Genomic DNA, 9525 nt, shown 5'->3' on the forward strand with positions numbered 1-9525 from the left:
TCCACACACGACCACCTCCACACACGCCCGCCTCCACACACGCCCACCTCCACACACGACCGCCTCCACACACGACCACCTCCACACACGCCCACCTCCACACACGACCACCTCCACACACGCCCACCTCCACACACGCCCACCTCCACACACGCCCGCCTCCACACACGCCCACCTCCACACACGCCCGCCTCCACACACGACCGCCTCCACACACGCCCACCTCCACACACGCCCACCTCCACACACGCCCACCTCCACACACGCCCGCCTCCACACACGCCCACCTCCACACACGACCGCCTCCACACACGCCCACCTCCACACACGACCGCCTCCACACACGCCCACCTCCACACACGCCCACCTCCACACACGACCGCCTCCACACACGACCACCTCCACACACGACCACCTCCACACACGCCCACCTCCACACACGCCCACCTCCACACACGACCGCCTCCACACACGTACATTCTTTTCTTAGAATAAATTTCAAAATGTAGAACTGAGGGGACAAGGGGAATGGCGATTTAAGATTTTGACACTGAAGACTTTTCTAGAGAGCAATTCAATAATTACCATTTTGTATTTATACATAACATATAATTTTATTATATCAAATTTGTTTTGGAGGGAACAGGACGGGCTCGCCCTGCCACTCAGGCTGAAGTGCAGTGAAGTAATCACGGCTCACTGCAACCTGGAACTCCAGGCTCACCTGATTCTCCTGCCTCAGCCTCCCCAGTAACGGGGACTACAAGCGCAGGCCACCATGCCTGATCAATTTTGTACTTTGTAGAGATGGAGGTCTCACCATGTTGCCCAGGCTGGTCTTGAACTCCTGGGCTCCAGTGATCCTCTCGCCTTGGCCTCCCAAGTGCGGGGATTACAGGCATGAGCCCCTCGCCCATCCTGTTATGTTTTATATAATGTGTACTGGTCTGTCCAGAGAAGAAATGATAATAAATAGCCAGCATTTGTATCATGCTTACCACATGCCAGGCCATATTCAAGGCCATTTCTATGCATTCATTAATATAAACTCTGCAAAATCCTTACAAAACAGGAATTACTATATCACCAGCAACAGGTATCGTGAAATCCACCCAAGTGACAGGCCTAAAGGGACTCTCCGGGCTGAAGTGACTGGCAGGGCTAAGCCTTTCATCACTAGCCGCCACCATCTGCACGTTCGTGTGCTCTGCTCGCCTCGCAACGGTGATCTCGCGCTCTCCTTATTGGTCCGTAAAAGCTCTTTATATATTGACTATTAAGCTCCCACAGGCATAATGTGTGAGGTACTTTTTCTCCTGCTGTCTCTTAGCCTGGCTTATGGAGTCTTTTGCCAAAGAGATTTTTAAAACACTGTTATCCTATTAAATCTGTCAAGATTTTCTTTAAGGTTTCTGGCTTGGTATTGTAAGAGTAGATTAACTTGGTAATTCTTCAAAGTTTTTGGTCTTTAAATGCCTTCTTGTGATAAAATCTTCCAAGGTGATCAACAGACTGAACGGCAAACACTAAATGCTGCTCTGGCTGAAGTGGACTCCCTTCCATCACCCCACCTCCCTCCAGGGGCCCTGGGGGCTTCTCAAGGGAAGAACACAATGTCTTCCAGTTCTGCAGAGCCACACTTAACACAAGACAGCATGAGAAAGCCAGAAATACTTCCCAGGCCCCTTCGAAACACGCCTCTAACAGCTCCAAGGAGCAGTCAGCACAGCACTAGAAAATCTCAGGACACCAAGCTAGAAAGGTATTCCAACTTCTCTTCTCGAAGAGGCTGTGGTGGCCCAAGCACCTCGACCAGCTGAACTTCAGTTCCAGATCACCACGGGCCCAGAAGCAGAGGCACGGAGAGGAACTAGCCTTTGGGACTGGAGATGCAGGGGATAGCAGATGTCCCATTTCACCCTACCCCCAGTTCCTCCAGAGGCAGAGCCCACCTGCAGGGCTGTGCTGACACCTATGTTCTAAGTGCTTAAAACACCAGCCCCAAGCAGGTGCTCATCGGGCGTCAGCTACAGGGCACCTGATGCTACTCACGGCATCATCTCCTTGCCCCAGGAAAGAAACCTTCATCCCCGACAGTAATACAGGGAGTCACGGTGGAGGCAATCTGTGTAGGACCCTGACCTTCCTTCTAGGAAGTGAGTAGGCGTGTCAGGGAGGCCGCAGCAAGGGGGCGTGACCATTTAAGGCTGCAGACACTACAGCCCACAGGCCACCCTGAAATGGGTCCCCGCTCTTCCCATTCACAGAAGCCCCACAGCAGAAACTGACTGTATGAAGAGACCTTACTGACCTTTGTTTAGTGACACTGAAGAATGACTTAATGTCTATACAAAGGTAGCATCACTTTTGACATGGCACCCCTCATCCCACATGAACCAGAAGGTAAGGTTCCTTCCTCTAACGTCAAGGCAAAAAACCCAGAGCCCACCACACAGCCCAGCATACGCTGACCACCTGAGATCAAATCAAACACCCCCTCCAGATCCATCCTTCCCGGACTCCTTACCCCAGGGCAGACTGGAGGCAGGGCTCAGGCCCAGCTCCACAGCCCCAAGCTTAGGTGGAGACTAGGCCCCTCGGCCCTCCATGTCCTCCGTCCCCAGGTACAGCCATCAGTTCTGGCCTCGGAGGGAACGCCTGGCCACAGCCTGCCCCCCAGCCGCCTCCCAGCAGCAGCTGTTCCCTCGCCCTCTGAGGCTCCTTCGCGCCCTACATCAGGTACTAATACATTACTCATGGCAGCTTCTGAGCTATGAAAGCCCAGCCGTCTTCAAGAGAACAGTATGGACAAATTCTACAGGAGTGAAATGTTTCTTCTGCTCTGGCAATTAAGACAGCACAAAGTCGCCTTTCCTTTGGTGCCACCCCAACATCAAAGGATTGGAATTCAAAGCCATTCACGCTGCATTGAAACCTCACAATGAAGCTGGAGAATGGAAGTCGATTACTGGGCATAAATATGCAGTAGTTAAAGGAAAGAGTTATCAGGAAATCACACTGCAGCAGCCCCACAATGTGTGGAAACTTCCAGCACTGGAGTCCTCCTGGTAAACATCCACAGGGCACCCTTCTCAAGCAGGTCTCTGGCCAGAGAGAGTCCAGATGGGCTGCCTGAGCCACACGTGGCCCGCGTGCCAGGTTGTTCTGCCCATCTCACTACAGCAACAGCCCCCAAAGCCTCTGAGAACATGTCACTTGGGGATTTTTACTTTGCATTGCTACAAAACTGCTGACCACAGAACATTGTCTCTGGTGCAGGGCTCCGAGGCCACATCTGTCCTTGTCCCTAGGCCTTCCAGGCCTATATGCCGTCCAGTCATCTTCCCTCAGTCCCGCCTCTTAGCCCAGGGCTCCCCCGGGGTCAAGCCTGCTGCCAGCTCGCCTTTAGGGAGAAAGAACCCTAAAGAGGGCAGCGTTACATCTGCCTGCTGAGTACAGCGGCTTCTTTTCTAATAGATTACTGCTCTTTTTAGGACGAGATTTGATCTCTAAAATCAGAGCCCAGAACACAGAAAGCTATACAAGTCTTACAATGTGTCGGGGTGTGTTTTTAAGACATGAAAATACTTCCCTCCCACACAAATGTGAGTTCTTCTGGGGAAAGATGCCACGGATCCCAGAGTAGACTATCTGGGAAAGCGCGATCAGTCTTAAAAATAGGTAATTGAAGACAGATTTTAGAATTCACACGAGCTACCTGAAAAAAAATTACATCTCTCATATTTTTGATATCCAAAACTCCTTCCTGATGAAACTTCTAACTGGGTGGCATTTCGCATTTCCAATTATAATAGAGTAATTGTGTTGCCATAGTTACTGCAAAATTCTGCAATAACTTTTGCTGCTTTGTAACTGCTTTAGTGTATATTTGTGTACAAGCAGCTGAGTTTTCTTAACTCTATCTCCCTCCCTTCCTCCCTCCCCCTCCCCAGCCGCCACCGCCACCACCTTCCCAGGCTGGGTCCTGAAACCACCACACCCGCCTTCTTTGGACGGTCCCGAAAATAATGCACAGAATTATCAGAAGCAATTAAAACTCCAGGCAACCACGATCATATTACAAAAGAAAAAGTGAAACCAGGTCAAGGTGCAAACCTGCCAGTATCCCCCTCAGTCCTGCTGGGCTGGCGCTGAGCCAGGGCTGTTTACAGGTTTACTCCCAGGCCTTACTGCTTCGGCGATTTGTGGGAATAAACAGAAATGCCTGAATAGAGAAAAACGGGGCGGCAAAGTGGCTACACAGGCCCTTTCCTCCCTCACCGAGGGCAGGCAGAACTGCTCTCAGCAAGCAATTAGGTAGGTCTCCACAGTCATGCAATTAGGATTTAGTTAAGAAAGTCATTAGTTTTAAAATAACTTAAGTTTAATTTCTGCAACGCTTTATTTGAAAATTGTGTCACAGCAGGTCAATTTACAACATGCAATAAAGAAAACACTCATATCAGCTGCCTCAAGTTATTACAAATTTTTGATGTGCATTAAATGAGTACACAGGGTTCCACCCCCGGCCCTTCCGACTGATACACACGGTCTCCCGCTAGAACAGTGTCAAATAATTCAAAGCTCAATGTAAATACAAGATAATTTGCTTATGATTCTGTGGTGTGTTTTCGCAACGCCGAGAAACGCGGATCCCACCCCCGAGCGGGGCCGGGCCCCATCTCGGCCTGTGGACGCCCCACGGGCTGAGCCGAGGGGGTCCCAGGCAGCCCCCCGCCCTCCCACGAACCCCGGGGGCTCACGGCGGCTACGACACGCGCGGGGCCGCGGACCCCTGCGGGGAGGTTTTTCTGCAAACTCACAGCATTTGACAAAGTTACATAAACGGCGCCCGCCCGCCCCCGCCCTCACTCCCGGCGGCCCGGAGCCCACCTGCTTGGGGGGCGCGGGCTCCGCACCGGGCCACGGCGCCGCTGCCGGCCGTGCCCACCCCCGCGCCCCCGCCCCGGCGAGCGAGGCCGCCTCGCGGCGCGGCTGGAAAGGTCCAGAAGGGGCCGGGCGGCCCTGGGGACCGCCGGGTCCCACGGCGCGCGGCCCGCGCTGGCCCCCGCCTCCCACGGCCGCGCGCGGGGCGGGTGTGGACCGGCTGCGTCCACCTGCCGCGGGCTCCGAGGCCTGCGGGCGGCGCGGGGCGCGGGACGGGCGGCGGACAATGGCCCGCGGGCGCCGGGCCGGGGCTGCGCTTACCGCGGCGGGCGGCGGCGGGCGGCTCTAGCCCTGCTCGGGCGCTCCGCGCCGCATCTCCTCAGCCTGCGCCGCCACCCGCCGGCGAGCGGGCTCGGGCTCGGGCGGCGACAGCCGGGACGCGGCCGCAGCGCCGCCGGGGGCCCAGGCTGGGAGGCTGCTCGGGCGGCGGCGGCAGCGGCGGCGCGGGCGGGAGCGCGGGCTCGGGCTCGGGCTCGGGCGGCGGCGGGGACGGTGCTCCGCGGCGGCGGCCCCACAACCTCCCCTCCTCATTCACAAAAAATTGACCCACGTTGAACCATGATGCTTCTCCCCCCTCCAGCGCCGAGCCGGGCGGCAATAGGCCACCCCGCACGCCCGTCAGCCGACCCGGCCCCGCCCCGCCCGCCGGCGGCTCATCAGCTATTGGCTGCGGTAGCCTTGCGTCACCTCCCCTTGCGGGCCCCGCCCCGCCGCCTGGTTTCTAATGAAGAGCTCGTCAATTACGGCTCGGCCCCGCCTCCTGCCCGCCCGCCCCGGGCGCCTGGCCGGCCATCCATTGGTCCTCTGGGGCCTGCGCACAGCCCGTCTGCTCCCACCCCTCGCCCAGGAGCTGCCCAACCGCGGGGCCGGACGCCCTATGAGCGACAGAGAGGCTCCACCCATGCCCGCCTCCCCGCACACGTCCTGGACCTCATTGGCTCTCGGAGCTGCCAATTCCAGGGGGCGGGCGTACCGAAGGACGCTCCAGGCGCCAGCCACTGGGTGTTTCGCTTTGCGGTTGGGGAAGCGCTGGGACCCGGGGCCAGCAGTGACCGTAAACACTGGCCCTGGCCGTATCGTCCCAATCAGTAGCCCGCATGGCTGTCTAAGGGTCAGCACCGCGTGTCTGCGAGCCTAATTCGCGCTTAGAGAGCACACAATGGGATGCAGGCTGAGGCCGGGAGCCGGCCAGGCCTCGCCGCGACCTCCATCTTAGGTACTGGCAGTAGGTCACGTGGTGCTGCGTGCGCACGGAGGCGCAGGGCGGCCGGGTCACCGAGTGCGCAGGCGCGGCGGGCCTCGCCCTGCCCCGCGGCGGGAACGCGGCCGTGGGGGTGCGGAGCGCAGGCCGGTCAGGCCTACAACGGCGGGTCGTGGGACGCGGCCTTCGCATCCCTGCGCAGACGGAGATAGTCCGGGCCGCCGCCAGGGTCTCCAGTCCCGGGCCGGGCAGACGTGGAGGGGGCGGGAGCGGCGCAGTGGCCGGGTGGGCGTTGTTTTAAGGCGGCGGGGCTTGTGGGGGGGCTCGTGTGGTTAAAGGTCGGGCCCGGCAGCCCCGCGAGCGCCTTTGGTGGCCACAGCCGAACGGTGTGGGCGGTGGTCTTCAGTGGCCACCTCCTGGCGGTGAAGTTGCCATTTCTTTCCAGCAGGAGTGTGACAACTTTTCATCTTTGGTGCACAAGATGAAACGCGGAACCCCGCGTTCCAGGGAGGAAGCGCCTTTGACAGCTCGCGCCGGTGCGTGGGCCCTGCCTGCGTGGGCCCCGGGACGCTGGGCCTGGCGGAGATGCCCGTCCGCTTCGACTGTAGGCCGTTCCTCCTCGGAGCTGAGCAAGGATCCGTCCTTATGGCATTCTCGACCTGTGATTCTTGGCGGGGGTGGGGGGGTGATATTGTAGTTATGTGGATAGAAATACAGTTAGCAAAATAAAAATGCCAATTTTACATTAAACGTCTCAATAACTCATAATTGGAAAACTTTGGTCATTGTAAGAAATGCTTACTCTGAGATGGCTGAACGCGGAAGGAAAGGAATGGTGAATGACAATTTTAAAACAAGATAGAGCTGAACAGGGGAGCGATTACGGGGTTTTGGAGGCTTAGCTGCTGATGGAAACGGTGCGCCATCAAATTTTCCTGTAGAATGAAACAGTCTGTAGCTAGCTAACATCTAGATGATAAGATTCAGTATCATTTGACGGGGTCATCCAAAACAGGCAATCACGAGAAAACACTAAAACCTGCCTGTAAGCCTGTTAAAGTTAATTTTACATGTACGAAGGTGGCTGAGCAAAAAGTCAGGTGGAAGAGTTCTGCGATCTAATCCTTGGCAGGGGCAATTTTAAAAGGTAGATCTCCATGAGAAGGAGTGAGTAGCCGCATTGCTGCACGCCATTTAGACCTCCCATGGAGTCCTGAGAGGCATTCCAGGAGAGTTGGGCACCACACAGACGTGGGGTGGATGGTGCAGGAACCTCACTTGCCATATCTGGAAAAGAGAAACTTGGCCTGGGTGGCTGTGTCTACCATTTTGTGTCGGAGGGGCTGTCTGAAGGAGACCAGTGCACCCCAGTGCAGAGGAATTCAATACGGCAGAGTTCTGTGCAGTAAAAGCGAACACCCTAGGCTGTGAGCTGTGTGTAAGGAGAACGGTGGAGTGACAACCCGAATGCCTGGGAGCATCCCTCCGGGACTTCACATACAGGCGTTTGACAGAGTCCCAAACTCAAAGTGAAGGAATCTCAACGTTCTCACAGTTGAAAGAAAGAAACCAGCCCCAAAGGCTCAAATTTTAAAGTCTAGGATTGGGAGATCCAGTAGATGGGTAGAAAGAGCTCCTGGATTGGCCGTGATTGGCAGGCTGGCCGATTATAAGATATGCAAAAAACAGTAACTTTCAGATTACTAGTAACGTTCAATCAGTAATTACACAATAGTAGCATTATCGGTATGTGGTGAGCATTGTGCTAAGCACGTAACATGTGTTAGAAAATACAAAAAAAAAAAAATCCCAATTAGCAAAAGAACGTTTTAAGCACCTAAAGGTAAGTTCCAGCAGAACTTCCTGAGAATTGAGAAAACCATTAAATTGTTCATCTGGAAGAATAAAGATTTTGAGAGCAGTGAAAAAGAAGAGTAATGTGGGAGAAACTGTGCTCCCAGAAAATAAAAACGTTATCTGGGCTGCGAAATGAAAGCAATGTGAGACTGGTCCAGATCATTGCAGAATAGTAGAAAGTAAAGAAACAGCCCCAAGCCAATGTGCGGACTCCAGGCTGGTACCCAGACAGTGTGAGTGATCAGCGGGCTCCAGGCTGGTACCCAGACAGTGTGAGCAGCGGGCTCCAGGCTGGTACCCAGACAGTGTGAGTGATCAGCGGGCTCCAGGCTGGTACCCAGACAGTGTGAGTGGTCAGCGGGCTCCAGGCTGGTACCCAGACAGTGTGCGTGATCAGCGGGCTCCAGGCTGGTACCCAGTAAGTGTCCGTGATCAGCGGGCTCCAGGCTGGTACCCAGCCAGTGTGCGTGATCAGCGGGCTCCACGCTGGTACCCAGCCAGTGTGCATGATTACCAGCCAGTGTGCATGATCAGCGGGCTCCAGGCTGGTACCCAGCCAGTGTGCATGATCAGCGGGCTCCAGGCTGGTACCCAGCCAGTGTGAGTGATCAGCGGGCTCCAGGCTGGTACCCAGCCAGTGTGCGTGATCAGCGGGCTCCACGCTGGTACCCAGCCAGTGTGCGTGATTACCAGCCAGTGTGCATGATCAGCGGGCTCCAGGCTGGTACCCAGCCAGTGTGCATGATCAGCGGGCTCCAGGCTGGTACCCAGCCAGTGTGCGTGATCAGCGGGCTCCACGCTGGTACCCAGCCAGTGTGCGTGATCAGCGGGCTCCAGGCTGGTACCCAGCCAGTGTGCGTGATCAGCGGGCTCCAGGCTGGTACCCAGCCAGTGTGCGTGATCAGCGGGCTCCAGGCTGATACCCAGCCAGTGTGCGTGATGAGCAGACCCCAGGCTAGTACCCAGACAGCGTGCGTGATTACCAGCCAGTGTGCGTGATCAGCGGGCTCCACGCTGGTACCCAGCCAGTGTGCGTGATCAGCGGGCTCCAGGCTGGTACCCAGACAGTGTTCGTGATCAGCGGGCTCCAGGCTGGTACCCAGACAGTGTGAGTGATCAGCGGGCTCCAGGCTGGTACCCAGACAGTGTGCGTGATTACCAGCCAGTGTGCGTGATCAGCGGGCTCCAGGCTGGTACCCAGCCAGTGTGCGTGATCAGCGGGCTCCAGGCTGGTACCCAGCCAGTGTGCGTGATCAGCGGGCTCCAGGCTGGTACCCAGCCAGTGTGGGTGATCAGCGGGCTCCAGGCTGGTACCCAGACAGTGTGCGTGATTACCAGCCAGTGTGCGTGATCAGCGGGTTCCAGGCTGGTACCCAGCCAGTGTGCGTGATCGGCGGGCTCCAGGCTGGTACCCAGCCAGTGTGCGTGATCGGCGGGCTCCAGGCTGGTACCCAGCCAGTGTGCGTGATCGGCGGGCTCCAGGCTGGTACCCAGCCAGTGTGCGTGATCGGCGGGCTCCA

At 56.7% G+C, this 9525-nt stretch overlaps 1 protein-coding gene and 1 long non-coding RNA gene across 2 annotated transcripts in view; one reads left to right on the forward strand and one right to left on the reverse strand.

Moving 5' to 3' along the window:
- The window catches only part of HDAC4 (histone deacetylase 4), a 372535-nt gene extending 366995 nt beyond the window's left edge, over positions 1–5540 (reverse strand). Inside the window, exon 1 of the mRNA XM_078328916.1 lies at positions 5498–5540. The gene's annotated coding sequence lies outside the window, so the exon portion shown is untranslated. The remainder of the gene's footprint in view (positions 1–5497) is intronic.
- A 735-nt stretch (positions 5541–6275) lies between these two features.
- On the forward strand, positions 6276–6898 carry LOC118154716 (uncharacterized). The gene is made up of 2 exons (XR_004744941.3): positions 6276–6377; positions 6597–6898. It is a non-coding gene; the product is annotated as an uncharacterized LOC118154716 (long non-coding RNA).
- The last annotated feature ends 2627 nt before the right edge of the window (positions 6899–9525 follow it).

The sequence above is a fragment of the Callithrix jacchus genome, chromosome 6 (assembly GCF_049354715.1).
Source record: "Callithrix jacchus isolate 240 chromosome 6, calJac240_pri, whole genome shotgun sequence".
Lineage (NCBI taxonomy): Eukaryota > Metazoa > Chordata > Mammalia > Primates > Cebidae > Callithrix > Callithrix jacchus.